We start from the raw sequence: 17564 nt of genomic DNA, 5'->3' as shown, positions 1-17564 counted from the left end.
ATTATAGCTAGCAAGCAGTGGGCGTACCCAATCTCGCGCTGCCCCCGTCAAATGGCCTATAAGGTACCCCACCTTATCAGCATCCCCAGCAAAAGCAGCTCCTTGCAGTTCAAGAGCATACTGCATGTCGAGTTTGAAGCCCATGTACAGTCTGGGGTCCCCATTGAATTTGCTTACCAGCGTCAAAGACCGGTTCAGTAAGCCCCCTCCAGAAGCCCCTTCGGATCTGGCCCTGGCTTCTTGCAAACGAATTCTTAATTCCTGTAATGTGGCCAATAAATCAGTCCTCTCTTTTTCCAGCTGTGCAAGGCGAGCTTCCATCCTGCTTTTCTCCTTGCCGAGCCTCTCCTCCCGAGTGCTCATTAGCTGGGTCTGGGAGTCAGAGCAAACTGTCAGCTAGCCAGCTGCACGCGTTGCTGCACTTAGCAGAAGAAACACTCCCGGCAGCCAGCCATAAATTCCTTTCTTTATTTCCTTCTGACAAGATTACATGCAGAATAAACAAAGCGATCCGTCTCTCATGACGCGTTGCTCTGACTAGTTTCTGGAGCTTGCTGCAGAAAGCATCTTTGGAGCACCAGCCGGCAGAAAGTGTGAGTAGACTTATAGCCCCGGGAAAGATGGCGCAGGCTCAAGAGGCTTTCGAAGTGCCCTTTGGGAAGCTAACTGGCCCCAATTGGGAGGAGTGGTCTGTAAGGATGAAGTACTGGCTGTTGGGAGAACAGCTCTGGCTTTGCATGCAAACCCCACCACCTCAGGCTAGTGAGAAAGTTTCTGAGGCAGACGTGGCTGCAGCTCTGGAAAGGGAGCAGAGTGTGCTAGGCATGCTGAGAGCAAGCGTGGATGCTTGGCTGTTGCCGAACCTTGAGGGGATCAAGGAGGCCCGGGTCGCTTGGCAGGCACTGAAGAGGGTGTGTGAAGCCACAGTGGGAGCCAAAGACTGAGAGGGGGCCGTGAGCCCAGTGGGGGCTGAAGGCCATGTTCCTGGAAGCTGTTTCTCTTGGAACTTTGAAGTGTCAGGCATAGCTCTAATGGCTTTAGCCCAAACGTAGCAGAGTTTTTCCTGCACAGCGAAGAAGCTAGTTGAGGTGGAAATGACTTGTCAGCTAGACTCAGAATAACTATTTACAGGATTTATTAAAAGGAAAAATAAAACCAGCAGTTTCTGCATACAAAGCAAAGCAAAATAAATCCTTTCTTTCTCTCTCTCTCTCTCTTAACCATACACAACACTTCTAACTCCTAACACACCCTCCTCACAAACTGTGCTAGCATTCCTAGATAACAGAGTTGAGTGCTGGTCGTTAACCAATCAGAGTACAGTAAGTAGTTTCTAGGTCAAGCAGACCTTGGCTTTCTGCCAAGAGCAAATTGACACGGCCTTGAGTTAATTGTGTGAAGCCAGAATCTGTAAGTTTCCATGAGAATCAATTAACAGAAACTGAACAGTTTCTATGCTTCGACACATCTGTGTGATGGACAGGGAGAGAGGCGGAGAGCTGAGAGGAAAGCGGTCGCAGGCTGTTCCTCGGGAAGCTGTGCACCCAGTAGTGGGGGTGCAGGCAGAAGCTGTGAGAGCTCTGTAAAAGCCTTTGTCTCCAAAAGATGTTTTTGATGTGGGTCACATGGCCATCTCATCAGAGACTGCCCTGTAGAGGCCCAGGAGCCCAAGGTCGTCCGGAAAGGAATGCAGATAAGAGATGGTTCTCAGATGCAGAAGCATGGGAAAGCCGGCAAGGGCTCTGGCTGTGGTGGAAATAAAGAGAAAACATCTCTGTACCACCTGGCTGCTTCTATGGCAACACTGCAGGAACCCAGACAGACAGACAGCCTCTCTTTTATCGTCGATACGGGAGCGACACACACTCTAGTGCCATCAAGTGGGCTTCTTCGGAACTGCAAGACTGTGCAAAGTGGAAGATTTGTGTCGCTGGCAGATGGGAACAAGAGACCACTGACTCAGTCTGGAACTTTGTACTGTTCGTTCCTAGACCATGAGGTCCAGGCTTTTGTGGTTCCAGAAACTGCCAATTGCCTTTTATCTGTGTCTGCTCTAGTAGCTGATGGTTTCTGTGGAAAGTTTGAAAATAACGAGTGCTCTTTTCCCAGGGGTGGGAGACAGCTTTTCAGTGTTGAGTGCAAGAATAGGCTGGTCGTGGTTGAGATGCCTATTGCAGATTATGACCTCCCTGAGGTAACACAGGTGCAGTGCACAAACGTCCCACCACATGATGGCTGCGCCCATCTATGGCACCGCAGATTCGCTCATTCGAATTAGTCCTATGTCAAGAAGGTCCCAGAGTGTGCAGAGGGGTGCAAATTGAAGGGATGTGATAAGTTCTTAGATTGCACGGCCTGTAAGCAATCCAAGGTCAAGCAGAAAGACTAGCAAGCCCTTTGAGCTAGTCCATGCAGATCTGTGTGGGCCCATGCCAGTGGCGTCTCTGGGTGGGTCAAAACACGTTTTGCTTCTTTTGGATGATTTTTCGAAAAACTCTTGGATTTTTACGTTAAAACACAAAGGGGAAGCTGCTGCACTAATTAAAGATTGGATCACAGCGGTAGAGTTGAGATTTTCTACCAAATTGGTTAGCTTTCAGAGCGATAGAGGGGCGGAGTTTACTGGGTCTGCGCTGCAGAATTTCTTCCGTCAGAAGGGAATCAGTCATAGGCTGACAGCACCACACAGTCCTCAACAGAATGGTGTTGCTGAACGTAAGAACAGAACACTACTGTTGGTTTCTATTTCCCTCACTGAGCAGCAACTGCAGTCACAAGACATTGTTTTGCATTCCACAGTCAGAGTTACTGTTGGATTCCCACGGGAATGGGAGACTGGATGTGACGTTCACTGGTTTCCTGTTTTTCACTGTTCTCTCGGTGTTCTTTGTTTCCAAGAGGAGTTGCTTCTCTGCTCTCACAGAGGCAAGATGCATGCATGTATTCTCTCAGCATAGAGTGTAAAATAAACTTAAGAATGTGGCACATACTGCTTATCCTTTTGCTGTGTGGACTACTCTGTTTGGGCTCAAGATAAGACGAGCCTGTATCAGCTTCAGATGGGTCAAAATCTCACAAGTACAAGAGGCTGTGGCTGCCATGCTGTTTGACGCAGGACTCCCACAACACTTTTGGGCTGAATGTTGGAAAGCTGCGGCTTTTGTGCAGAATCGCGTGTTTAATTCAACTGTAGGGGACACGCCATATTTTCTGCTGGACGGGAAGAAGTCCAAAGTGCATTTCTTACGTGTTTTTGGCTGTGAGGCTTGGGTCCTCATTCCAAAGGCCAAACGCAGAAAGGGTGGACCAAGAAGATGATCTTTGTGGGATATGAACCTGGGTCCAAAGCTTGGCGGTTCGCATATCCTGCTGGCAACCAGTCCCAGCTGCTTATAAGCAGCAGTGCTGAGTTCTGTGAGCAAAGTGGGTGGACATGCATACATGGTAACCCAGATGTTCTTTCAGAGCAGTTTCTTGACTCAGATGAGGAGGAAGAGGAGGGAACTGAACATGTTGCTGAGGAACAGAGTCCAGAGCAACAGAGTCCAGAGCAGGAGTGGCTCAGAACCCCTCCAAAGGGGTAGCCCAGAACCCCTCCACAGGCCACGGTCAAGTCTGAGCCAAAGAGTGAGCCGTCCTCGCCCGCAGGTCCAGCTGTGAGGTTCAAAAGATGCAGCAGGTCAAAGGGGGAGTTCTCTGACACTGGGGATGATCTGGCTTGCCATAGTGGGTCAGAGGGGGTACCAGAGTTTACGCTGAGGAGATCAGCTTGAACCACTAAGGGTAGGCCACCTGACAGGTTTGAAGCCACAAGTGTGTGGGTTGGTGTGGCTAGGTGCGAACCTGAAATCTTTGAGGATGTTCAGAAGCTGCCTCAGGAAGAAGCCAGCAAATGGCATGAGGCGATGCGGAAGGAGATGAGCTCAATGGAGTCTCTGGGTGCGTTCTCCCTCACAACCAGCGAAATCACGACTGCCTCATCCTCAGGCAGGATTTCAGAACTGGCTTGTTCCCTTCTCACACTCAGCAAACAGATGAACGGTCCATAAACTGTGGTTATTTCTGCCTGTCCGGCACTTTTCCTCTGTGGCAGTAGCAGAGCTGAGCAGCAATTGCTTCCGTGTGAGAAGGAAGGAAAAGTCCACACACTGTTCTTTCTATCTAACAGCGTTTTATTTACATCAGCAAGCAAAAAATTCCACCCGAACGTTGACACATCTCGCTCTCTCCCGCTCTCAGCGAAAAGTGAAAGTAAGTTCACACAGACAAAGAAACTGCAGCTTCCATTAGAAGCTCCTCCCCAGATGTAGGACACTCAGGAGGTTTAACCCTAAACCACCACACTCCACACATACTACCAAGGATGATGTTTTAATTTCAAAGTATCCCAATACTAGGAGGAGATAAATGTTTTAATAATTGGAAAAGAGATTTGGCCAAATTCGTGTGGTCAAGGAAAAACTCAAGAATAAACATAAAATAATGATAGATAAGAAGGAAAGAGGAGGATTTGGCCTCCCTGACATGGAGTTATACCATGATGCGGTGGGTCTGACCTGGCTAAAAGAATGGATTAAATTAGACGATTCAGATATATTGGATTTAGAGGGAGTAGAGACAAGATTTGGATGGCATGCCTATCTAATAGATGAGAAAGTCAAAGTACATAAAGGCTTCCTAGGGCATATAGTCAGAAAGTCTAAAATATGGGAGAAATATAAAAGACTCCTAGAACCGAAAACTCCTTGGTGGGCATCGCCGGCAGAAATTGTTGCAGTGAAAAAATTAAATATGAAAGAAAATTGGCCTACTTATAAAACTGTATTAAAGGAAGAAAATGGAGAATTGGAATTAAAGGATTATACAGAAATTAAAGCTCATATTAGTGATTGGTTCCAATATATTCAAATTAAGTATAGATTAGCGAAAGACAAAAAGATAGGATTTGAAAAAGAAATATCAAAATGCGATAAATACTTAATACAAGAAAAATAAAAAATATATCTCAATTATATAATCTGATCTTAGAGTGGGAAATCAAGGATGAACTGGTTAAAGCATCCATGATTAAATGGGCGCAAGATATTGGGAAAAATATTATGCTCGAACAATGGGAAAAATTGTGGAAAGAAGATATGAAATTCACTATGTGTTATATACTGAAATAAAATTACCTTAAAATACAACATAGATGGTATTTAACACCTGAAAGAATAGCAAAAATGAATAAAAATTGTAGCGATGTCTGCTGGCAATGCAACACTGAAAAAGGTACTATGATGCATATATGGTGGAATTGTTTAAACATCAAACAATTTTGGGAAACAATATACAATGAAATGAATATTCAGATATTCATTTAGGAAAACATCAGAAGGTTTTCTATTGGGAATAGTACCAGGAAGTCTAAAGGAAGAAGACAAGACAGTATATTTATACGCAACAGTAGCCGCAAAGCTATTGATTGAGAAAAACTGGAAAAGTGGTATTATACAGACAAAAACAGAGTGGCTTGCCAAATTATTGGAGTATTACAATATATCCAAAACAATGGGAGAAATCAGGAGGATCTCAAAAGAGAAGATAGACGACTTCTGGGTTAGCGCCTTCGGTAATGGCGGAATTCCTCTGATCGGGAGGAATTTGCCTCGTGGAAATCCGGGTCTGGCCACCACGGCGAAGGCGGAGACCCACCAAAAATCACAGGCGGGTGAAGCCTGTGAACGTGGGATTCGGCGGGCACCTTTTGCGCCTCCCCTATTCGCGGGGAAACCTGGTTTCGGGGATCCAGAGCGACGTGGGGTGAGCGGCGCGGTGCTTCGAATCGACTGCTTCTTCCACGGAGCGAAGCCGCACAGCCGTTGCCGGAGAGCGCTGACTTTTTCCTGTGGACAATTTGATCTTAAAGCAACTACCCGTGAGTAGCACCGAATTTGGCACCGAAACGGGGAGGCTCAAAACAGGAAGTCCGCCTTCCCCTTTTGTAAATAGACTGAAGCAAAGAGGCTGCAAGCTAAAGTCTTGGAAAGCCTACTGTAAAGGACTAAATTTCCATCAGTAAAAAATATTAAACCCCCCTTGGAAGCAGGAGAAGAGGGGGGAAGTTCTGGATTGTATATGCCTGCATGAGAGAGTGAAGGAAGCTAAAACACCACCGCTCCGAACCTGGAAACGGGCTGCTAATAAGACTGACGTGCTTTGGAATGTTCATTGACTGCGAATAGAACATTCGCTGACAGCTAGCTAAATAAGAAAGATACATTGTTTCAACTGTCTCCGTCTGACCTTAAAAAAGGAGTAAAAGTAGCTGAAAACTGAAACTAACTTTATTGTTTGAACTGAGTTTTATTTTTTTATTTTTTTTAACTTCTTTTTATTCATTTTCTATAACCAAACAACAGCAAAGAAAGAAAAAGAAAAATAGCCAACACATACCAAAAACAGAAAAAAAGAACAGAAAACATCAACCAAATCAAAACAAACATTAATTAACAATAAATAACATTTGACTTCCCTCCATCTCGGTTTTGGGTTATGTGAATATTAAATCCATTCTGCAGTTTTTCATTTTTTAACGTAAACACATCACAAGGGTTATATTAAACCTACTGTGATTTTTATATCTCTAGAATTTGTTTCCATATATGTTATGAATTTAGACCAATTGTCGATAAACCTTATACCTTTTTGCTGTCTAATGTTCTGCGTCATTTTTGCCAGATCCATATACTCAAATAATTTAATTTGCCAATCTTTAACGGTCGGGGTATTTGGGGTTTTCCAATTTTGTGCTAACAGAATCCTGGCAGCTACAGTTGCATATTGAAACATTATATAATCTTCTTTCTTAATCTCCTCTCCGATCATTCCTAGAAGGCTTCGGGCTTTTTGACAAAGGTGTATTTAAGTATTTTCTTTAGTTCGTTGCAGATGGAATCCCAATTTTTTTTTAACTTCTGCACATTTCCACCACATGTGGTAGAAACTCCCCTCTTTAGATTTACACTTCCAGCACCTTTTGTCGCCAGTCTTATACATTTTTTGCAATTTCACAGGGGTGATGTACCAACGATACATCATCTTTTCCATATTTTCTCTGAAGGCAGTACAGGCTGTAAATTTCATTCCTTTATTCCACAACTTCGTCCATTTTTCAAAATCCAAATTATATCCAATGTCTATTGCCCATTTTACCATAACCTCCTTAACCTCTTCGTCCTTGGTGTCCCACTCTAATAGCTGATTATACATTTTAGATAGCAGTTTAGTTTTACTTTCTATTATCTCTACCTGGAACTTTGATTTTTTTCTCATTCATTCCAATCTTTTTATCTTCCTTCCATAAGACATTAATTTGATGATACTGCAGCCAACCTGTTAATTTGCTTTTTAACTCTTCATAAAATCTAATTTTCCATCCTCTTTCCGATCTTTCCAGGAGGTCTTCATAGGTCAATCGCTCACCTTCCATGTTTGTTTGTTTTGGTAGTTAATATGTCGATAGGGGATAGCCACCAGGGGGTATTTTTTTCCAGTAGTTTTTTATTCTTTTCCCATGCTTCTAACAATGTTCCTCTGATAATGTGGTTTGAGAAGCCAGAAATAAGCATGCCAACCAAATCTTAAATCGAAGCCTTCTAAATCTAGCAGATCTGTGTTTTTTAAAGTAACCCATTCTCTAAGCCAACAAAGGCACGAGGCTTCATAATACAGTCTCAGATTTGGGACCGAGAATCCTCCTCTGTCTTTTCTGTCCGTTAGCAGTTTAAATCTAATTCTCGATCTTTTACCTTGCCATATAAATTTAGAGAGAATTTTTTGCCAATTTTTAAATATTGCACTTCCTCTAATCACTGGGACATTTTGGAATAAAAATAGAAGTTTCGGTAATATACACATCTTGGTTGCAGGCATTCTGCCTGACCAGGAGAGTTTTATCCTATTCCAAGTATCTAGTTCCTTTTGGATTTCCTTCCAGGTGTTTGTATAGTTATCAGCCATTAAGTTTATATTTTTCATCGTTAGCCACACTCCTAGATATTTTATCTTTTTTGCTTCTTTGATTCCCGATTGGAGTTCTAGCTGCCTCCTTAGATCTTCTCCCATATTCTTAACCATCATTTTAGTTTTAGTTTTATTTAACTTGAAGCCCGCTACTTCCCCAAATTCCTCTAGAAGTGCCAGAACTTTGTCAGTACTCTGTATCGGGTCTTCAACTGATATTACCAGGTCATCCGCGTATGCTTTCAGTTTGAATTCTTTCACCCCAATTCTAATTCCTCGTATCTCAGATGTTTTCCTTATCTTATTTGCAATTACTTCCAACACCATTATGAAAAGAAGCGGTGACAAGGGGCAGCCTTGTCTCGTACCCTTTGAAATTTCGAATGTGTCAGATAAGTTGTTATTAATAATCAGTTTGGCTCTTTGATTTGAATAAATTGCTTTGATTCCCTCCATGAAAACACCTTCTATCCCTGCTGTCTCCAAACACTTTAATAGGAATTGCCATGATACATTATCGAATGCTTTTTCTGCATCGATAAAAATCAATGCTGCAGGAATTTCGTTCTTCTTTTCCAAGTATTCGATGATATTTATTATATGCCTAACATTGTCTTTTAATTGTCTATTAGGAAGGAATCCAGCTTGATCTGTATGTATTGCATTTTTTAGATAATTCTTAAGTCTGTTTGCCATTATCTCAGCGAATATTTTGTAATCGTTATTAAGAAGTGATATCGGTCTGTAATTTTTTATGTTTAATTTGTCTGAGTCCACTTTAGGTATCAGCGTTATGTGAGCATCTTTCCAGGAGTCCGGTATCTTCCCTCCTTGTAGAATATTATTCATTACCTCACATAACACCGGGGCTAAATATTCTTCGAGGACTTTATAGTATTTGGCCGATAATCCATCTGGACCTGGTGCTTTCCCCAGTTTCGTTCTCTTTATTGCTTCCTGAACTTCATCTACTGTTATGCACTTATTCAGTTGGATTTTCTCTTCCTCCGTTATAGATGTTATTCTGTTATTTTCTAGATATTTTCCTATTTTTATTATGTCTTCTTCTTCTTTCTGGTAAAGTTTTTCAAAGAATTTTAGGAATTTTTTCTTTATTTCATTTGGTTCTTCCACAAGCCTTTCTTCTATTTTTATCTTATTAATCACATTTTGCTTTTTGCTTTTTCATAGTTGCCAGGCCAGGAATTTCCCTGTTTTGTTTGCTGATTCAAAGAATTTTTGCCTCATTGATTTGATTCTCCATTCGACTTCTTGGTTAATTAGCAATGAATATTGTGATTGTAACAATTTGGATGTTTGTTTGGTCTGTTCATCACTAGGATTTATTATTTTTTTTTTCTCACAATCTCTTAATTGGGTCAGGATTTCATCTTTCTTTTGTTCTCATATTTTTTTCCTATGGCTATTTTGTTGAATTAAAAAGCCTCTTAGCACCGCCTTGCTGGCCTCCCAAACTGTGTCAATATTTGTCTCTTTATTAAGGTTTAAGTCAAGGAAATATTTTAAGGTTTTTTTGGCCTTCTCAGTTACCTCCTCATTTTCAAATAGATATTCGTTCATTCTCCATCTGTACACACCCTGTACTCCACACTTAATTTCCAAGGATATCGAATTATGATCAGAAAGGGTTCTGGGTTGTATTTCATATTTTTCAACTCTTGTTACTAATTCTCTTGATACCCAAATCTGGTCTATTCTACCCCAGCTTTGATGCGGCTCTGAGAAGTATGTAAATTGTTTTGTCAGTGGGTTTTTGTGTCTCCAGATGTCTGTCAAGTCTAAGTTTTCTTCAAGGTTTTTAAATGATCTTGGTAGTTTCCCTTGACTCAATTTTTTCTTTTTTGCACTTCTGTCTAACTCTGGTATTGGAACTCCATTTAAATCACCTAGTAGGATCAATTTATGAGGCTCTAAATCCAGTAATATTTGTTCCAGTTTTTTGAAAAATTCTGCTTTATTCGTGTTTGGGGCATAAACATTTACCGCATTTAATTTTTCTCCCTGGTGGTTAATCTGTATCCCCACGATTCTCCCTTCCACATCTTTGCATATTAATTTGGGGTCCCCTTTTTCTTTTGCATATATCACCACTCCTCTTTTTTGGTTTATATCTGAATTAATGAATTCAACCCCCAATCTTTTGTTTATCAAAATATGTTTGTGTTTTTTGGCCACGTGTGTTTCCTGACAGCATATCACATCAGCATTCTTTTTCACCAAGACCTTCAGGATTTTATTCCTTTTAGATTTGTCATTTAGTCCCTTCACATTCCAAGATAGGATTTTAAAAGTCATTATCGTATGCGTTTATTTTTTAATTCTTATTGCACGCGTGCACAAGCTTATAATCTAATTTTCCTGTTCCTTGTAGTTTCTTCCTCGTTTTCTTCCTCTTCTTCTCCTCCCACCGCCCCCTCTTCCTCTTTTTCTTCCTCTTCTTCCTCCTCTTCTTTCCCTCTCTCTCCTTTCTCTTTCCCCTTCTCTTTCCTTCTCTTCTTCTCTCTCTCCTCTGTGAATCTCTCTCCCTCTTCCAACCTTTCATCCACTTTCCCAAGTTCCTTCTCGTATCTTCTCAGGAATTTGTCAGCTTCTTGGGTATTCATAAATCTAAATCTCTTATCCTTGTAATAGAAGGTGATCCCTTCTGGAAATTCCCATCTATAAGGTATGGCATTCCTTCTTAGGACACTTGCTATTTGTCTGTATCCGTCCCTTTTGCGTAAGAGCCTGATTGGAATTTCTTTATATATAACAATAGGTCTTCCTTCAATTATTAGGTTTTTTATAGCTCAATCTTAGAATCGTATTTTTCATCTCAATTGAATTGAAGACCACTAAGCAGTCGCCAGCAAGTTTTTTTGATTTCGCTTGCTGCGTTTTCCCTCTAATTCTGAATGCCTTATCTATCGTGTAGGCCACCTCTTCCTCTTTTGCTTCTAACTCTCTAATCATTTTTCCTTTCACATTCTCATTTGCTTCTTCACCAAGTCCTCTAAATTTTAAGTTAAACTGTTTCTGCCGCATTTCTACCATGGCTAAGCTGTCAGACAGTTGGTCTTGTCTATTGTTCCATTCTCTTATTTCCTCCTTTATTTTTTCTGTCTCTTTCTTTTGTTCTCTCATCTCCTTTTGAATTTTCCTATTTGCTTCTTCAATTGATTTTGACCTAACTGTCAGATCTTGAATTTTACTAGAGAGTTCTCCTACGGCCCCTTCTATTTTCTTGTCTATCCTCTCCTGCACCTCTCCTAATTTATTTTCCATATACACCTCGTGTCAGAGCCACCCGTTGGTCCCAGCTCACAAGAGACCCTAGTCCAATCCAGTTTATTTACAAAAGTCTTTATTGAAGATCATTGCTCCTTTTACATTCCATCTCCGTGGCTCCACGTCTGTAACATTAGACCGCTGAAGTCCCCTCTGAATCCGTACCGCCCCTACACCAGTTTAAGAGGCTTGTGCTGGACCACCTCTTCCTCTCCTTCCTTTTCCGCAGGGTCTTTCTGCCCCCCTGGGTTCCCCCCCGCCGGGACTCGCCCGAGGCTGAATCCTCTGACGCCTCTGCCCCCCTCCTTCGCGCTTTGGGGCCGGGCTCCTCCCCAGGGCTCTCCTCACTTCCGCGCGCCTCCACATTTGAACTTGGCGCGCGTACGTTGCTTCTGACCTTTCTCTCGACCGCAACACTGCTCCCGGTGCTACTCTCCGCCCCTTCTGGCAGAGCGTCCTGCTCCGATCTCCTCCCCCTGTCTCCTTCTTGCTCTGCTCCCTCTGACACACTGGTAACTCCACCCCCTTCACTCCGTTCCGGCTGAGAAGCCGGCTCCGGTGTCCAACTCCCACTGGGGGTTCTCCCTTCGCTCCCCTGCTCCTGACTGCTTCCCCCTTGGCCTCCCCTTGGTCTGACCAGGGGGGCCCCCTTTTGGGAGTCCTCTGACTCACTGGACAGACTCATGGACGACCTTTGGTCATCGTCATCCTCCTCCTCATCTCTCTGGGATTCTTCCCCCTCGCTCTCTGTCTCCTCCCCCATCTGCTCTTCTCTCCCTGAAACCCTGACACCTCGCTTTGTTTAAATTCTTCTTTGATCTTTAGCCACAAGATATCTAAATCTTTGATTTCCTCTTGTCGAGATGCTTTCCTTTCCCCAGGGGTCCCTCCTACCTTTTTCCCGTTTTTCCCTGACATTTTACGTTATTTTCCCAGATTGTCGGTTTTATTACCGAATCTCTCCCTTAGAGGGCGCACAATCTCTCTCTCTTGCTCTGCCTAAATCCTGTACCTTCCAAAATTTTCCTCCCAGAATTCCAGACCCGAGTAGAGTCTTTGTTACCAAAGATGCAGACCAAGCCCGATCGAATCTAAATAATAAACATCATATAAACACAGAGTGTTCCATAATTTCTTCTCTGAGTCCACAATGTATCTACTAACGCTGAGATGTCTATTACCTTAGGTCACCTTATATAGATTATATTTTAATCCGGACACACAGCATTAGAAACTTTAGGATTTAAATTGAAAATCTTTCCCACACACACACAACCCCCCCCAAAAAAAGCCACAAACATAATCCTCTAATAAGACTTAATTTGTTCCCCTAAAGGAAACCAAGCAGTTTTGACTATTCGAAATAAAGCCCTATTTGCGTAATTTTTTTGGATAGAAAAAAACAAAAAAACACATAAGCAAGCAAGCAAGCAAACAAACAAACAAACAAGAAGGGAAGAATAATATTCCTATAAACAAAGAATAATTTTCAAGTAGTCCTAATCAATCCTAATCAGTTCTAGATGGTTCTGGTGTCTTCCGCCACTTGTCGGCTCAATCCCACTAGAGTCTTCCACGATTGTTGTCTCGTCAGAGCCCCCCCCCCCCAAAGTAAGGCCTCAAAATATAAAATCGTAATTTGTTTCACAAAGGTATCCAATTATGCAAATATCCTCAGTGTTTAAAGTCCTTAAGTGAATCCAGAGTTCATTCAACTTTGCAAGGTCGAAAATGCTTTAGTTTAGAAACAGAATTTAAATTATAATGAGAAAGGTGAATTCAATATATCAAAGCTTGAAGCAGAGAGTAGGTGTAGTTTCCAATCTTCGCCACTGCGGTCAGAATCTAGAATCTTCCATCTCTTTCCAACTCAGTCTGTATCAAAATACCCTCCTGCAGAGCCAATCCCTTTCACTTCAGCAATTGTGAAAAGTGGAAGAATTTAGGGAATCCCTCCAAAAAAACAGACCAAAAGGAAAAAAAAAAACACAAGAAAGCAGGTATAACTCAATAGTCCCCAGGTCCTTTATACTACTTAGTGAAAGAAAATTGGGTAAAGTTTCGAAAATAACCTAATACAGGGGAGGATGGAAGGGTGTTGGCTTGTTCACTTAATATGCCGAGGAGGAGGCAGGGAAGTAGAGCTGATTTTAACTTTAATGATTCTTTGTACTTCTCTTTCCTTTCTCTCTTAAAGCCCTTCAACGATCCTTATACATCCCCCTTCTAAATATGGTCTCTTTTAATCACACAGAGAGCAAGAAAAGGTGGGGATTTCATGCAGTCATTCTTTTCCCTTCTCCTTACTGCCTTTTCGAGTCTTTTCACAGTCTTCTTGATTGCAGCTCTATTGAAATAGATGAACGTGGTTACTCTTTAACTTTTTGCTTTTCCAGCACAAAGGTATTCGAAGTCTCTAGTCAGTTCTTTGATGTTTTCCGCATTCCAATTATTTCTGGTTTTTTCTAGCTCCAACGCTTAACAGTAAATCTTTCCCAGAGATATAAAAGAAGCAACGATAAAGAGAAACGGGAAGGAGGGGGTTAACTTAAGTCGAGTTTTTAATCAGTAAGGATCAAAAGAGTACCCAGCTCATTGCAGTCAAATATAACCTTTTTTCTTAAGCAGTTCTTATTTAAAAGAGAAGAGACGTTTCTGCCAATCTTCCCTTATTCTTATCTTTACTGTAACTTTGTTGTTTCTAATGCAGGTTCCTAGCTCTCCCTATTTTCTTTTAAGTTAAGCTTCTACTAGTCGTCTCAAGCTGCTCTTTCAATCAGCTCTGTGGCTATTACGTTTCTAATTATCTCTCTCACCGAGAGGGAACAACGAAGTCTCTGGATAGTCCTTAATCTGTCGCTTTGTTTTACAAATTCAAAAGGCTGTTTGCCTCCATGGAGGCTGCTTTTGTTATGTACTCACGCAGTCAGGCTACTTCCTTTCTTTCTTTACTCCTGCGACTTTGTATCCTGCGCCATATTAACTCCTCCACCTGGATGAATTGCTTAATTTAATCCTTCAACATCCAGCGTTCACTTAGTGTGTTCTTCAAGATTTTAATTTTAAAATACTTCTCTCACACTAAGGGTCCGTTCTTACATTTTTGGAGATTCGCCGCTTTCTCTAGAGAGAGCCAGAGGCATCACAACACAGGGTCGGGGCTTGCAGTCCCATCGTCTTCGAGCTCTTAAAAAAAAAAAAAAACCCCGAAAAAACGGCCAGACCGCTTCCACGCTGCTAGATAGCCATCCCTCAAGGGTATCCCCTTTGAGATTTTTTGGGGGTGCAGTGCCTTTGCAACTCCCCCAAGCCCCTGTGTTGTTCAGAAAACCCTGACGAGGTCTCCTGCGCTCCCTTTCTATCAGCGATGGAAACCGGAAGCCCATTTGAACTGAGTTTTAAAAGGCGACACTACTGGATGTGAGGGCGATCTGGCTGCAACATCTGTCACCCCATTGATCTCCAGGGTTGATTCGGCTGATCTGGCTGGCTAGGCGGGTGTCCCCTTCCTCCCTCACCGCTCCATGTGCGTCCCTCCCAAAGCTGCGTGCTCGGTGGAAGAGGACGACCATCCCAGATAGAAGGAGTGTACCGTTCTTCGGTCAAGGGTATACGATAGCTGCGCTCCCCTGCTAGAACCTCCAAACAAGCTCAAGGTCCACTATGGATTAATACAAATAGCAACTGTTTCCCCCTAGAGGAAGCTTTTGAAATTGTTACAAGAGCTGGATCAGGGGAATTTCCAGCTGCAAGATAAAAACTGTGGGACTGTGGGACTGACCCTGAATTTCTTAAGTGTTATGGCAGATGGAAAGGAAAAAATAGACCAGTCAATTCCAGAAAAAAACAACAAGGTCTGGGAAGACCTGGCAGCAACCTAGGAGAGCCTCAACATCTGCCCCCCCTGCTTCCTCTGCGGCTGTACCAGCACATTACAAACCAAGAGGAATGTTAACAGAAGAGGCCTTAGCGCTTGCATTAAGTAAGATAAATGATTCATTGGAACAGCTTAACAAGAAAGCAGATGCGACAAATGCGAAAGTGGATGCAGCAACTACTAAAATTGATTTAAATACAGGAAGTATAAATAATTTGGGACAAAAGGTGAATACTAACACAGAAACCATCCAGAAATTGATACAGGAATCTACTTCGATACGGCAGACCGCAGAGGAAGCTAGGGAAAAAGTTGCTGCTGTGGAAGGTAAAGTAACACAACTGGAAAGAGAGAGAGTCCCAGCCCTGCAGAGGCAACTTGAGAAGCACAAGTTGACACTTTCTATGATTGAGCTCAAGGAAAAACAGACGAATTTGAGGATCAGAGCTTTACCTGAACTGGAGAAGGATAGCTTTGATATACTTTCTCACGCAGGAATTTGCTGATTTTTGGGACTTGGACTTGGATCAAGAGGAGTTCAGAATTGCGAGGGCCTTCAGACTTGGAAGAGGAGGGAAAAAAGAGAAGAATAGAATAAGAGACTGTTTGATCACCCTCCAAACTAAAGAAGAGAGAGACAGAATTTTGGGTTGGCACTACCAGAAGACTTTGGAAGTACAACAGTGAAGAGTGGAAATATTTAAAGACGTCCCGAAACATCTTTTGGACCTTAGGTCTAACTATGGAGATTTGGTTGCCCTGCTGAGAAGGAACAAAATCATCTTATTTCCCCAAGGTCTATTCTTCAGTTTCAAAGGAAGGAAAATAAAAATAAGATCAGTAGAAGATAAAGCAAAGTTTTTGAATAACTACGAAGAAGATCTGCAGAAGGAACTTGGAAAAGAGCCAAGATCATCGGACAGAAGATTACCAGACAGAGGACTAGAGCAAAGAGCATTGGACAGAAGATCATTAAATAGAGGAATAGTAGATATAGCAACATTATCCTTTGGACTGGATCCCCCAGTGAACGTGACACCAACACCACGAACAGAAGAAGAGCAAGCATCGGGTGCAGTTGGAGGAAAATCAGAGTAATTATACCATGACGTTGCAAGTATTAAGTTGGAATGTGAATGGACTGAACTCCCCGGAAAAAAGGCGGAGAGTCTTTCATTTATTGAAAAAAGAACAATTGGACTTGATTTGAAGAAAAACATGTGATAAGGCTACACAGGAAGATATTGAGCAATAAAAGATTGGGCCATGAATTTATCTCATCAGATAAAGTAAAAAAAAGAGGAGTAGTCCTTTATGCAAAGGAGAGCCTATCACTGAAATTTATATTTAAAGATGACCAAGGAAGATTTGTTGCAATTGAAATTCAATCACAAGGAGAGAAATTCTTGATAGTAGGCATCTATGCACCAAATGAAGGAAAATCAGATTTTTTAAAGAAGTTACATGAGACTCTGATGGACTACATGGATTACAATATGATTTTGATGGGAGATATGAATGGAGTAGTGTCTACAAATATGGACAAGGCACAGAGACAGGTAGTCACCAAAGATGGTAGACTACCAAAACCTTCTTTGACATGACTGAAAATATGGATTTAGTTGACATCTGGAGAATGAAGAATCCTCTGGGAAGAGAGGGAACTTTCTTCTCTGAGGCCAAAATGACATGGACAAGAATTGACCAAATTTGGGTAACTAGAGGACTGGTTCCGAAAACCAGTAAAGTGGAAATTTGCCCCAAAACTTGTTCTGACCATAATGCTGTGAAGATGGAAATGAAATTGACGCCAATTAGTTCCTTTAGATGGAGGATGAATGATACTTTGTTTAGGAATGAAGAAGTGACCAAGAAGGCCCCAAAAACCTTGAGAGATTATTTCGAGATAAATATGAATACTACAGTGGAAAAAAGAGTAATCTGGGACGCAAGTAAAGCGGTTATGAGAGGATTTCTGATACAACAGAATGCAATTAAGAAGAGAACTCAAAATGAAAAAAAAGATAAAATCCTGGAGAAAATAAAGGAAGGAGAGAAGAAACTGAGAGCAAAACCAAAGTCACAGGAGAAAGAGATAAAGTTATATCAAGTACAATATATGAAAATGATGAATCAGGAAATAGAATGGAAGATCAAACAGATGAGACAAAAGACATTTGAACCAGCAAATAAGTGTGGAAAATTGTTGGCCTGGCAAATGAAAAAAAGACAAAAACTTAATACTATTACGAATTTAGAAGTGGAAGGAAAGAATATACAGAACCCAGTGGAGATCAGAAAGTGCTTCCAGAGGTACTTTAAACAACTTTATACACAGGAGAAGCAGAAAGAAATGGACATTGATCGATTTCTGAAAATAAATGGACTACAGAAA

At 41.8% G+C, this 17564-nt stretch overlaps 1 long non-coding RNA gene across 1 annotated transcript in view; it reads left to right on the top strand.

Moving 5' to 3' along the window:
- The first annotated feature begins 1208 nt into the window (after nt 1-1208).
- The window catches only part of LOC309361319, a 203776-nt gene continuing 187420 nt past the window's right edge, over nt 1209-17564 (top strand). The window contains exon 1 of the long non-coding RNA XR_014164417.1: nt 1209-1322. This is a non-coding gene — a long non-coding RNA (uncharacterized lncRNA). The remainder of the gene's footprint in view (nt 1323-17564) is intronic.

The sequence above is a fragment of the Podarcis melisellensis genome, assembly GCF_964234715.1.
Source record: "Podarcis melisellensis genome assembly, chromosome: W".
Classification (NCBI taxonomy): Eukaryota; Metazoa; Chordata; class Lepidosauria; order Squamata; family Lacertidae; genus Podarcis; species Podarcis melisellensis.
This window is presented reverse-complemented; position numbering and strand designations above follow the sequence as displayed.